The sequence below is a fragment of the Eurosta solidaginis genome, chromosome 1 (genome assembly GCF_040869045.1).
Source record: "Eurosta solidaginis isolate ZX-2024a chromosome 1, ASM4086904v1, whole genome shotgun sequence".
NCBI lineage: Eukaryota > Metazoa > Arthropoda > Insecta > Diptera > Tephritidae > Eurosta > Eurosta solidaginis.
This window is the reverse complement of record NC_090319.1, coordinates 30,891,410-30,905,951: the sequence shown is the minus strand read 5'-3', so window position 1 is coordinate 30,905,951 and position 14,542 is coordinate 30,891,410. Positions and strand designations below refer to the sequence as shown.

At 41.0% G+C, this 14,542-nt stretch overlaps 2 protein-coding genes across 7 annotated transcripts in view; one reads left to right on the top strand and one right to left on the bottom strand.

Annotated features, from left to right (window-relative positions):
* Leash (leash) overlaps window positions 1–14,542 on the top strand; it is a 76,706-nt gene that overhangs the window by 29,026 nt on the left and 33,138 nt on the right. The window lies entirely within an intron of this gene.
* The window catches only part of LOC137250737 (GTP:AMP phosphotransferase AK3, mitochondrial-like), a 35,416-nt gene that overhangs the window by 11,524 nt on the left and 9,350 nt on the right, over window positions 1–14,542 (bottom strand). For 2 of the 5 annotated variants that reach the window (XM_067784112.1, XM_067784131.1), the window contains exon 1: window positions 6,993–7,146. The exons of 2 other annotated variants lie outside the window; for them this stretch is intronic. The gene's annotated coding sequence lies outside the window, so the exon portion shown is untranslated. Of the gene's footprint in view, window positions 1–6,992; window positions 7,147–14,542 lie in introns of those variants that run through there. One more of the 5 variants, XM_067784122.1, reaches the window with a different exon arrangement.

Sequence of the window (14,542 nt, the reverse complement as noted above, 5' to 3'; positions counted from 1 at the left end):
TTTATGATTTTTAAAAAAATTTCTTTGTTGTGGACATCCCACTGAGAGATGTGGCGAAAATGCGAAATATCTGTACAAGCCGATCCAGCCGATCGTTTATCAGATACTGGGTTACTGGTATTCCACCAACATGATCATCAACATTATTAATTGGCGTTTAACCACCTAAGCGATTATGGCCGTTTCGTAACAAGTCACGCCAGCTTCCTCTGTTTCGCGATAACTGACACCAATTGCGAGCACCAAGCACTGCCTCTTTAAATTCCTTTGCTTCCAAACTGCGGTGTCGGCTGAAATACTTTCTTGGCCGGAGCGTCTCTGTCCATTCCAAAACGTAGGCATTGGCTTTCGAAGTCGGCTCTGAATCTAACAGCAAATTTATGCGATTCTAAAAAAAGATAAACTTTCCCTCAGAAGCCTTTTATGGCCGAAATACAATCGGCGTGTTTGCCAAACCACTGCCGAGGGGCGCCAGGCTTAACCACAACGATCTTCCGGTTTCATTGGTGTGTCATTTTTCGTTTTTATTCTTTATTTACATATATTTAATAGAAAGCATTTTTTTAAATATAAATTTCAACAATTCAGTACACTGTCCCCACTCCATCTATTATCTACTGGTCAGATTTGAGTGTCACTCTTATCATGTTTCGCGTTTTGTTTATATTTATTTTTATTTCATATCAGCAAACCGGCGAATATGTACCAACCGGGTGTATGTTGTTTGGTTTTTATTCCATACAAAGATTGTGTAGTTGAAAACGCAGGTGCATTTACAGATTGTGGAAATGTTTAGGGAGATGTTTATACAGAAGTATTCCGTTCCCGAAAGGTCAATGCTCGCAGAGGATTTGTAGGCGAAAAATGCGAGACGGTACGGTTGACTCTGTATTCCCAATTTGCGTCACTTCTAACAAAGAAGAAGCGACACACGACCTATCTTGTGAATCGTACCTATAAACGGCTTACGGCTAATTCCAAAGACAATTTTTATTACCAGAGTTAATGTATACAAATCACATACCCAAATTATTATCAATAGCAACCTTTTTTATGGAACACAGCAGATTGATTGACACTGTCGCCATCTGGCATGAAAAAGTACCCAACTTCCAACTTTTGTTGCAAGCAAAGCACAATAAGAAGAATTTCATATTTACTTTGGCTAAGGGTGCTTTCACACTTTGCAAGTGAAATTATTTTTTTATTGTTGGCACTTTTCTAACATTTTTCACAGTTAATAAAAACTGCAATTCAACAAGTGAATAGGGCACAAAATATGTTGCAAGTATTTTTCTTGTATATCTAGTGGCGATGTTACTGGCATTAAAAAACTTCATTGTGGCTTGGTCTTAAAGCATTTTCAATAAAGACACATTTAAGATCTTTTCATTAAACAGCGTCACAATCCATCCATGAGCTACAAACGCCAACTTGAATTCGATAGATGTGGGGTACAGTGGGATGTTTTAATGAATAAAATATCCTACGCTCACTTACAGAACGGTAAGTTATCTTTTTAGCTCAGAGTTAATTTGAAACTTTGTAAAAATTTTATGAATATAACCCCTTATTTGAAGCTAACCAATCTATTCTGGGTCAAGATAAGCTCGTGTACCAAATTAGGTGAAGATATCTCAATCAGCCCAATTCTAAACGAAAATTCCGTGCGAGTTTTTTACCTTCTCCCATTCCTCGTATTCTAAATAAAAATTCCTTGTGAGTTTTTCTACTTCTCTCTCTCCTATTCTGAACAATGTTCGAAAAAGCGGAAACCGGTTATGCGATAAAAGTAGGTATTATGAATGTGAGGGTGAGGGAGATTTGTCTGCCATTTCATAGGAGTTTTTTCAATACTTAAATTAAAGGGAATGCATCAAAATAGCTAAAGGAAATTAGTTATTTTAAGAAAGAACACTTATTTGTACAAATTTGTGCTAAAATATGTATTTACAATCTACCACAATATTCTCACTGTTAATACAACAACAACCACAATATTCTTTATTTTAAGTCGAAAAGTATATCATAAGCAACGGAAGAACTCTTCGCATATTTGATGCAGCCATCCAGAAATTGAGCAAGGATTTTTTAAGAAGGCTTAAATAGATTTTGGCATATGGCGAAAGGCGAACTCAACTCGACTTGGCCGCCAGAAAATTGCTTTGCAGAATGAATGCAGGCAACTCCGGCGGATTTATGTTATCCCGCCGGTCTTCTTCTTATGCTCTTCTGTTGATGTTGCTGTGGCACCAATTCATTACTCATTTCAGTGAATACCACATGAAATGCAATAATGTGCATTGTTTATACCTTATTTCTTAATTTCAAACAAATTGGCAACAATAATTAAACTTTACAATTTTTTAAACAAAATAAGAAATGCGCAACGAAATTTCAATTGACAAAACAGCTGACTTCGAAAATTCGAAATTCCTATTCCCCAATTATTCTTCTCCCTAGGAGAAAAGAATTGGAGGAATTTTTCCGCGGGAATAAAAAAATCCGCGAGAACAAAATTCCGCGAGAATATTTAGAATTGGTCTGAATATTTACTCAAGTTATCGTGTTAACGGACGGACGGACGGACAGACATGGCTCAATCAAATTTTTTTTCGATACTGATGACCAACCGTTATACAATCAAAGTTAATATACTCTGTGTGCAAAGCACGCTGAGTATAAAAAATAATAAAAAAAAAATAAACAAGATGAAAGAAAAAAGAAAGAAAAATCGTTCTAGTTATGTGGATGATGATAAGGTTAAGAAATATTGCTCAGAAAAGAGGCGGTGCCACGCCCGTTTCCGAATTTTTTTTATTCATTCATTTTCTTGTTATAAATACACTTAAGAAGTAAAAAAAGCATTGGTATAAAGTTGTGTTATGTTAAGATATTGCGTAGAAGATTTCTCACGAATTTTTGAAGTATTCTTATTTAAAGGTGGGCGTGACCCTTTACCAATTGCGTTAATTTTTTCCAGACTAATTACGTATGACAGAGATAAATAGTTTCCGGCTTTTGTGATTATAACATAACCCGCTTTTGATTTATAACCAATAACAGTTGAGAAATTCGTTTTTGTTTAGATGTAGGCCGTGCCACGCCCGGTTTCAACAATTTATAATAGAGGTTAGTATTTCAAACTGCATAATCACGGTTTTGGTGTTTTCCAAAATTGTATATTGTGACGTACATATATTAGCAATACTAAGCTGCTATTAAATAAATGCACAATAACAATAAAGGAATAACTCTTATGTAGAAGGCGACGAAGAGATATCTCACACACACAAATATGTAGTCATCAGCCGAAGTAGTTACTCACACATACACACTCATAAGGCTATGGTAGAGACGTGGACTACAGATTTACATGTATATAGCTGTTAACCAAGCATGAGGTACAATTGTTCTCGAACTGTTCGCGCAATGACTAGACCTTAGGAGAAATGGGTGACCGAGAAAGCCAAGAGTATAAAAGCAGCACAAGCTGAAGAATTAGTAATCAGTTTGATTTAAACACGATATCAGTTGCGAAGTGAGGTATAATTGTACTACTCCCAAGGGAGTCTAATAAAAGACCATTTTGCAAAACAGAACATTGGAGTGCTTTATTCAACAATTTAGTGATTCGTACGTTTGCAGAAGGTTTCAAATAAGCGGAATTTTCCAAAACTCGTTACAATATTTATGAAAGTGACCTTCGCAAGGCGCTGCTCCCAGGGACATATGGCCAAATGCGGCACACAGGAACTCAGCCGTTTGAACCAGATAAGCATAAACAGGATCCCTGTTACATCCGTGATGAGACATCCGTATCCTGATAAATGTCCGGCGTACCACGCTCCAAGAGTCCAATAACCAAAACTCGCAGTTGAAAAAATCACATTTTCCAGGAAGGTCATCCGATCACAACTTCGTTCTGTATATGTACTGTACTAGGTTGAACTCTTATTTATACAGAATCAACCCCGACAAAGGTAATGTACATATGTCATGCACGTACTGTGTATGCCACATGACAATAACCATCTTTTCAATTGAAATGTGGAACCAATGCCTTCCATGATCCCATGACTTATGGTCCAGCCTTGTTGAAACTGCAATTTTTCTTGGACTTCCGTTAGAGGATATCAATAACAATTTGTAAGTGTTCGTTTCTATTGGATGGACCGAAGCATAAATTAAGAGCTTAAACCAGGAACGAAAGGAGAAAGTAAGCAGTAATCAAAGCCAGATCCGAAGCGAGGACCGGAACCAAAGCCGAACCTGATACCCCAATTCAAACCGAAACTCATACTGCGAATGGCACCAAAATCAAAAACGTGCACGGTGCCGGCAAATTCCCGGTGTATTTGAGCAAAATCTTTCTCGAAACCGACATAGCAGCCTTAATCGAGTTTTTTAAAACGCAAGCCAGACTCAAAATCACAAAACTATAAAGCTTAAACTGCAGCCGGTAGTATTAAGTTTTTCTATGGTAGTTGATAAAGTTACTTTGATTATTCTTGTGGTTGAATTTCAAACACTGTGTGTCGAGAGACAAGGAGGGAGAATGTCTCCTTTAAGTCTTGAGGTAGGGATGCCATGGTTGAATTAGTCAAACGCTTTGGACATGTTAAGCGTCCTTATATAATGTTACGTCCGTAAATTAGCTTCCTGGATTTTCTCCCTTAGCTTATTCTATCGGCAGTCAGTCACCACATCCTCGGCAGTCAGACACAACGGATTCTTTATGTTATTCAGATATTCATTTTTGTCTCTAGTTACATCAAAATACTCCACCGTGCAACAATGCGCTTTTCACATCAATTCATATTAATTGTTTACAATTACGTATTTATTTTATTTTTATCTTTTCTAGCATGTGCATATTTATATTTTTCAATTTACATAAATTGCTTTTAAAACATTGCAAATACGAAGTGATGCATTCACACATTTTTGCTTATATAAATTTTTCAATTGATTCACAATATGTAAATACATACATATGTACATATGTACGTATGTACTTTTGTGAGTATTCACATAGCTGCACTGCTTCAACCGTGGGCGATTGGGTGCCTTTTTTATACTCAGCTGAGCAGAGCTCACATAGTATTTTAATTTTGTTGACATAACCGTAATCCGTAACGGCATAAACTAATCGAGATAGATATAGACTTCTATATATCAAAATGATCTGGACGAAAAAAGAAATTCATTTAGCCATCTCCCTCCATCCGTCCGTCTGTCCGTAAACACTATAACTTGAGTAAATTTTGAGGCATCTTAATGAAACTTGGTATGTAAGTTCCTGGGTACTCATCTCAGGTCGCTATTTAAAATGAACGGAATCGGACTATAACCACGCCCACTTTTTCCATATCGAAAATTTCGAAAAAGTCCGATAATTCATTACCAAAGACGGATGAAGCGATGAAACTTGGTATGTAGGTTGACCTCATGACGCAGAATAGAAAATTAGTAAAAATTTGGACAATGGGCGTGGCACCGCCCACTTTTATAAGAAGGTAATTTAAAAGTTTTGCAAGCTGTAATTTGGCAGCCTTTGAAGTATCATGACGAAATTTGGCAGGAACATTACTCCTATTACTATATGTGTGCTAAATAAAAATTAGCAAAATCTGAAAAAAAAAATGCTTAAAGTCAAATTTTAACAAAAAATTGAATATCTTTACAGTATATAAGTAAATTATGTCAACATTCAACCCCAGTAATGATATGGTGCAACAAAATACAAAAACAAGAGAAAATTTCAAAATGGGCGTGGCGCCGCCCTTTTTCATTTAATTTGTCTACAATACTTTTAATGCCATAAGTCGAACAAAAATGTACCAATCCTTGTGAAATTTGGTAGGGGCATAGATCCTATGACGATAACTGTTTTCTGTGAAATGGGCGAAATCGGTTGAAGCCACGCCCAGTTTTTATACACATTCGACCGTCTGTCCTTCCGCTCTCGGCCGTTATGAAAACTCGATATATCTTTACTAAACTTAGTTCACGTACTTATCTGAACTCACTTTATCTTGGTATTAAAAATGGAAGAAATCCGACTATGACCACGCCCACTTTTTCGATATCGAAAATTTCGAAAAATGAAAAAAATGCCTTAATTCTATACCAAATACGAAAAAAGGGATACAACATGGTGATTGGATTGGTCTTTTGACGCAAAATATAACTTTAGAAAAAACTTTGTAAAATGGGTGTGACACCTACCATATTAAGAAGAAAAAAATTAAAAAGTTGTGCAGGGCGAAATCAAAAGCCCTTGGAATCATGGCAGGAATACTGTTCGTGATATTACATATATAAATAAATTGGCGGTACCCGACAGATGATGTTTTGGGTCACCGTGGTCCACATTTTGGTCGATATCTCGAAAACGCCTTCACATATACAATTAAGGGCCACTCCCTCGTAAAAACCTCTTTAGTACCTTTAATTTGATACCCATATCGTACAAACACATTCTAGAGTCACCCCTGGTCCACCTTTATGGCGATATCACGAAAAGGCGTCCACCTATAGAACAATGGCCCACTCCCTTCAAAAATACTCTTTAATACCTTCCATTTGATACTCATGTCATACAAACACATTCCAGGGTTACCCTAGGTTCATTTTCCTCACATGGTGATTTTCCCTTATTTTGTCTCCAAAGCTCTCAGCTGAGTATATAATGTTCGGTTACACCCGAACTTAGCCTTCCTTACTTGTTTCATTTTTACTTTAAAGCAAATGGAAAATGTCTTCCAAGACATCACATTGATATCACTTTATCACAACAACAAAAAGCGATGGCTAAGTAGACATTATCTTAAACTTTTGTCTAGGTCCTTAAGGAGCTCATCTTAACTTTTTTTAATGTAGTCAAATAGCAAGCACAAATATATAGCAACGTTATTTTCGATTATCGATTTTTTATTAACTTAATGCTTAGAAATTTATCATAAAAATAATCAAATGAATTGATTTACATGTTTTTGTCACCTCGTGTTCAACTACTGCGTCTTTTGTTGTTGCAAACTTAGATATATGTATGTATATGAAATTATATTCCGAACCCGATTTTATGTGCTTTTTTTTACTCGCACATCCAGCGACCGGCCATTGACTGATTACGCAGACAGAATTTTATGATATTCTAAGGGGGTTTGACAAAGCCTGGTGGTTGTTCATATGTCTGAAGTATGTAGCTGTATAAGTATTTACAGTGAGTCGAAAAATTTAACACTGTTTTAAATTTGTTTATTCATCCATGAAAATTTATTTCCACTGCAATTGGCAATTCATTCAAAACTAAAAGCAGCAACTCGTATAGGATTAAAAATATCAAACTTTTTATTTATTTGTTTCATTGTGTCTATGGTTTTCAATCCATATCAGTCATCCGTGTTTCGTAATAGCCTAAAGCTAACTGGGAGCAGCGGGTTAGGGGGATAAGAATATACCCGCGGCTGGTATGCCTGTCGTAAGAGGCAACTAAAATACCCAAATTATTCAAGGGGTCGGGTACCTCAATCTTCAAGGGGTTGTAAACGCAATTTATTGCTTCTCTAACCCAATTGTCAAACTCACCCACCCGTGGCGCATTCTGTTTCTTTAGCAGCTGTGGATCGGGCGACCCCATGTTACTCATGGCTCTAGGGGGAGGGTCGCGGTATAGCCTAGAAGGTTGCATGTAGTCGTTCCCGAGATGGTCGGGCGAGTACCTTAATGTTGCTTGTTACCAGAAGGTACCGGATCAATATCCGGTAAAGGAGCATCAACACTCCCAAGACCTCGCTCGGGGCAGAGGACCTCTATGCTCATCAGGTTCAACTGGATGAGTTCTAACGCGCTAGGTTTCTTCATGTTACGCAGATGACTCCTCTTGTCCTTGGGAGACGGGACCTCTTCAATCAGATGTCTATTATGATGCCCAGGTTTTTGAGTGTTTAACCAATTTGTTTAGCATTTCAATTCTCCTTATGGGAAGTATTCGCACACAATGTTTAGATGATCTTCAGGCGACATAAGAACACATCCCATGGCAGTTCTGAGCGCGGTGTTTTGGCAGGCTTGCAGCTTTCTCCAGTGTGTTTATTTTAAGATTTGCGACCATATCGGACAAACGTCTAGCCAATTGCTTTATGGGTAGCTATCAACGTTACTTTATCATTTCCCTAAGTGCTCCAGCGAGGGACTTGCGGATTTTGTTACGACTTAAAAACTAAGGGACAATTGCAACTGCATGCTCGCCAAAATGTAGGTCATTATCGGAAGTCACATCCAATATTTTTGGGTACCGGACAGTCGGTAGCATAATGCCACGTCCCATAGTTCTGGAAGATCGTTTCCGATCCACACAGAGTAACATAACGTAGTGTTTTCTCCATAACTTAAGCATACGCTTTACTTCAGTTGAGGTTAACATTATCATTCCTGAAGTAATTTGATACGGTCTTAAATTTTTTTTTTCATCCGCCAGATTTCCTAGTAGGTATAACTTTCAAGTATTAGCGGCATTTGTGGTTCTCCGTACTCACGCCAATGTATGATTCTTTTTTAATCAGAAGGAAATTGCAAGGCAGATGAATTCTCACTGACAACCTTTTCATGGCAGAAATACTTTTGGAGTGTTTGCCAAAAAACTTGTTTCTAATTTTTGATGTTACTTTGCCCGGGTGTTAAACCCAGGACCCTCGGTGTGAGAGGCGGAGCACGCTCCACCACACCACTGCGGCCGCCATATGTTGGGATAATTTATTGAACAACTGTCAGACTCACTGTATGTATATACAAAAGTACATACATATATACCTACGTCAAGTAAGTTTTTTTGTTTGGCGCCCACATTTGTTTCGTTGTTCCTCTCTGTTGACATTGTTTTTGGCTTTATTTCAGGTAGATTTCTCTCTGTTTCACTGTTTAGGCTGCTCTCCGACTTCTATTGTGAATTTGCTCGTTGGTCTGCTCATAAGTTGAGTGGGGTCTATATATTGCGCTACACAACCCCTCGAATACCCTACACAACTCCTTGAATCCGTAATAAGGCCGCATCTGAGCGAAGTCGTTGATGAAGTAACTTAGGAGACCGGCTAAAAATGTAACAGAAAAAATTATTTTTTTTTTGTCAAAAAAGCTTCGAATTTAACTTAATTTATTATCACCGTTACATAGATACTACTGCCGAAGGCATTTTCAGCCTAGAAAGGCACACATTACTTTTCTGTTATTGAGGCCGCGGAATATCCATGTTGAGCAAGTAAAAGGCTGCGTGAGTGAACTTATGTACGTGTCCTGTACTGTACTGTCTTGTAGTATATAATTTCCTTCATTGCGTACAAAGTAAAGAATGTTAGATTTCTTGGACAGAAGTACTTCGCAGCCTAATAGTTCTCGTATGTTGTTTTTGGTGGGGAAACCACTTTGGCTAGTCTCAATCTCCTGAGATTCGTAGTGCTCATAAGATCCTATAGCGCGTTTCACTGTACCCTGAGAGGTTTTTTGCGAGAATAAAGGGGTTGATAAGCGCAATTCATATCTTCCTCATTCAACTTGGGGGTGGGGGCGAGAAGACCTAGAAAGCTCAATGTGGGCATATTAAGTCGTTTCCGAGATGGTCGGGCTAGTACCTTAATGGCGCTTGTTACCAGATCTATATCCAACAAAGGACCATCAACATCGATGTCACTCTCGGAAACCTTCGGGCAGTGTCCTTATATCTGCAAAAACAACAACAGACGGTTCCTTGCCAGGTGCCATCCTGATGTCGGTATTACCCATAGAAGCACATTTTATTCACTTGCAAGATATATATACCATCAGATTTTTTTATATATCATTAAAATTCAAGCCGGCAAAGGCCTTTGGGATTTTAAACTATTTTTCAATAAGACTTAGAAAATTTAATTGAAATCGCGGTTCCAGGGATCCTTTATAGTTGACCTTTTTATTGATTTTGGCCCTGGAGGTGGGCATTGAAGGAGACCCTACATCCCGAAATTAAGTTATCAGGCAGGTTGTTTCTGAGGATAATAACTTAAACCTATTTTCTCTCCTTCTAAGACGGCAGTAACCCATTTAAGTGTTACTTATGCCCTCTATTCCTCATTGGCGGCATATCTGATGATTAGCGTAGTCCTGCCTTTCTGCAATAGTTTGCCAACTGCTTTACATTGGCATACGGAGTCGTATTGCTGTCTTGTTTACATCTTGTTCTCTCATTGTCATTTGAAGAGCAACCAAATGTCAATTCATAAAAGATATCGACCTAAGCATAAGATAAGCACGGGTCTGGGAGCAGCTTCTTTAAAGAAGTAGGAAAGGACGCTTTTCCAATCCTCTATTGCTCCCGGCTTAAGGTAAAAAAATTTGGAACATATATTCATCAATTATATTGGTATTTTATGCTGTCTGAATGTTTGAGTCAACACAGCTTAACATGTACTGGGATATTGGAAAGAATGTGTTTCCAATCACCTCTCTTTGTCGGAAGGCATGAAGATTACTTCCAGTGAAGACGCAGACCGTGCTTCGGAAATCTGTCTGTCTCTTGTATTAGAAAGTTTCAAGGCAGGATCTCGTTAAGTTTAAAACGATTTCGTTTTCGTTGTAGGGTTTTTCGCGGGAAGCAACATTACAACTTTGCTCGAAAATGTTTAAGCTGCCATTGATAGCCATATGTGACGTAAGCTTCCTCAACGAAATGTGAACTCACTTATTTGACGCGTAAAAGGTTTTGACCATTAAAGGAACCCCCAGCGGGTTAGGGGGATAGAAAATACCAAATAGATTCAAGGGGTTGGGTAGCGCAACCTTTTCAGGTTGCCAGCGCAATATATAGCTTCTCCAAACCCAATTGTCAACCTCACCTATCCGTGGCGAATACTGTTACATTAACAACCGAGGCTCTGGCGACCGCGAACTCCTCATGGATCTAGGGGTGGGAGGGCGGTATGGCCTAGAAGGTCGTTTGTGGTCACAACAAATCGTTCCCGAGATTGTCGGGCTTGGTACTGGAACGTACCGGATCTGTATCCGGAAAAGGACCATCAACATCGATAACACTCCTCAAGACCTCCGGGGAGTCGCTTCGCAAGGCTGTCGGTTCTATGTACCGGAGCGACTCGCGATTTTTTCCGACCAAGGACTGTCATTTCAGTGTAACCCCATTTAATTTGTTGCGTCCCTCCCACAAATTTTCATCCTCCCAGCAGCGGGACTGCTCCATATTCTCCGGGAAGGTATCGAATCCAATCCGGGTCCGTCTCCTGACCCCAGTCCTGAGAAATGGTTTTGCTGCGTTTGCCGGAAAAGAATATTTTTAGGACGGTCATACTCTTGTCAGTGTGTCTCGTGTAAGGGATGGTTGCATCGGACAGGTTGTTCTGGGCTTGATCCCAAAACCCGACGTCCACGTAACTTTTATAAATCTTTTGTGGCTCCTTGCTGTTCACGCCCAAGGGCGTCCCGTAGTCTACGCCTTAGCGCCCCCACTACCTTCCAGCAGCCCCGCCGCTCAGCAAGCCACAACAAGTACTCGCTGCTGCCGCGCCCCACGGCGTCAACAACTCAAAAGGCTGCTACTACTGTTGTTGTAGCAGTGCTTCGCCCCACCTAACAGCCGCGACCGATGACAAATTGTCATCAATATCCTCTAACGGGAGTCCAAGGAAACTTGCTGTTTCAACAGGGGTGGACCATAATGAAAGGGGTGTTAGAGGCGTTGGTTCCACATTACAATTAAAGAGATGGTTGGTGTCATGTGGGACACATTGCAAGCGGGGCATACATTTTGTATGTCGGAGTTGATTCTGGATAGGTAAGAGTTTAACCTGTTACAGTATCCAGAACAAAGTTGAGCAAGAGTGACACGCGTTTCCCTGAGGAGTATGCGTTCCTCTTCCACAAGTTTTGGGTACTTTTCTTTGAGTACTGGATTCACCGGGCAATTCCCGGCATAAAGGTCCGACGCCTGTTCGTGGAGTTCACCAAGGACCTGCTTGTGTTTTTTGCTTCCTACGGCTGGGTTCTCAGGTGCCGTATTTCCTCAAAATGCTTACGGAGATGACTCCTTAAGCCCCTAGGCGGTGTTGGCTCATCAATCAGATGTCTGTTTGGATGCCCAGGTTTCTGGGTATTCAACAGGAACTGTTTGGTTAGCATCTCATTTCTCTCCCTGATGGGGAGTATTCTCGCCTCATTATGTAGATGGTGTTCTGGGGACAAAAGAAGACAGCCCGTGGCGAATCTGAGAGCAGTATTTTGGCAGGCCTGCAGCTTCTTCCAGTGGGTAATTTTTAGGCTTGGCGACCATATGGGTGACGCGTCGCACGTAAACGGCTGGCCAATTGCTTTGTATGTAGTAATGAGCGTTTCTTTTTCTTTTCCCCAGGTACTGCCGGCAAGGGATTTGAGGATTTTATTACGGCTCTGGATTTTCGGAACAATTGCGGCTGCGTGCTCACCAAAATGTAGGCTGCTACCACTCATAACTACTATCTCCGTAGTAGAGTCGGTAGCAATGCTGAGCATCAGCCCCTACCCCGTCTCCCCCCCCCCCCCCCCCCCCCCCCCTTCCCCCTCTTTTTCGGCAGCAATCGTGTAGGTCAGGGAAACAGACTCTTAGTATCTACCTCCGTTTGCACCGTTTGCCAGCACAGAATGTATGTTTGCGACATCCGCCCAATGCAGCTCCTGCCACTTTCCTAGATGTTCTGGTCTCCGCGACGGCCCCCCCTGACGGGTTTCATTGCGACATGTTGCCAGGTCGCAAACCCAAATCAACCTGGTACCTCAATGCTTGACCAAGGACGTCCAGTCCCAGGGCCACAACAGCAGTTGCGTCCTAGCCTTCCTCAACCCAGGCGTAGTCACCCGTCCCTTACTCCCAGAGTGGCGATGTCTCCCCCTATGCACTTCAGAATTCTGCAGTTAAACTGTAATGGACTAACTGGAAGATCACGGAGATAGTGGATTTCATGAAGCGGCACAACATCCGCATTCCTGCGACTCAAGAGACTAAACTCAGCAATATCTGCACTGCAAACCTGCTCTGGGTATAATGTCCACAGAAAAGATCGCGTGAGCGGAAATGGAGGCGGCCTCGCGTTTATCATATACCACTCTGTGCAATATCATATATTTGATCCTGCCATCGACCGCAGGGACAATGTCTTAGAACTGCAAGGCCTCTCTGTCCGGTCAGGCGATGCAAACCTAGAAATCATCAACATCTACATCAATCCTGCCACCTGTTGCCCCACTTCCCGGCAGAGGCCGCAAATTTAGCGAGAGAACGTGACCTCATAAGACAGCTCGATCCAGGCGACCTCCAAATAAGGGATATAAACCAACGCATCAGATTGCTTGTGGATGAACACAAGCGGGCGAAATGGGAGGAGCACCTAAGAGGTTGTAACCTCTCTGCCGGTGTGGGTAAACTTTTGGCCACATTAAAGTCCCTATCGAATCCGTCTAGGCACAATGACAAAGTTTCCATCGCCTTTGGCGATAAAGTGCTGTCGGATGCGAAAAAATGCGCGAGCGCTTTCTGCCGACAATATATAATGCATTCTACGGTCGACAAAGATAGACGGAGGGCCAACAGACACGCTCATAAACATAAATTCAGCGCGTCACCAATTACCATCACCGCCAAAGACGTTGAGGATGCCATTGGTCACGCTAAACCATCCAAAGCAGTGGGCCCAGACGGCATAGCCATGCCGATGCTTAAAAGCCTAGGGAAAGAGGGTTTCAAATATTTAGCGCATGTCTTCAACCTGTCTCTTTCCACCTGTGTCATACCTGAAAAATGGAAAATGGCCAAGGTGTCCCGCTACTAAAGCCTGGGAAACCAGCTAACATAGGAGAGTCGTATCGTCCGATATCTCTCCTGTCGCCAGTAGCAAAGACGCTTGAAGCCATTTTGCTCCCCTACTTCCAAGCAAATTTGCAGCTAGCCTGTCATCAGCATGGCTTCAGAAAACTCCATAGCACCACCACCGCGCTAAATGCAATCAGCACTCAGATAAATTGCGGTTTAAATCAAAACCCCCACCATAGAACAGTACTCGTTACACTCAAAAGCTTTTGATACGGTCAACCATGGCTCGTTACTGCAAGACCTGGAAGGGTCTACCCTCTCCCCGTGTCTTAAAAGATGGACCGCAAATTATCTGGGTGGTCGGCAGGCATCGGTGCAATTTAGAAATGAAACATCAAAACCAAGAAGAATTAAACAAGGGTTGCCACAGGGTGGTGTCCTATCCCCACTTTTGTTTAATTTCTACATATCTAAGCTGCCTTCACCACCAGAAGGAGTCACTATCGTTTCCTACGCCGATGACTGCACAATAATGGCCACAGGCCCAGGCCAACAAATCGATGAGCTTTGCAACAGAATAAACGGCTACCTCCCTGATATCTACAGTTTTTCGCCTCGCGAAACCTGGCATTATCACCGACTAAATCTTCCGCGACCTTATTTACAACATGGACGTCCCAAATGTCGACCATTTTGAACATCCACGTCGATGGA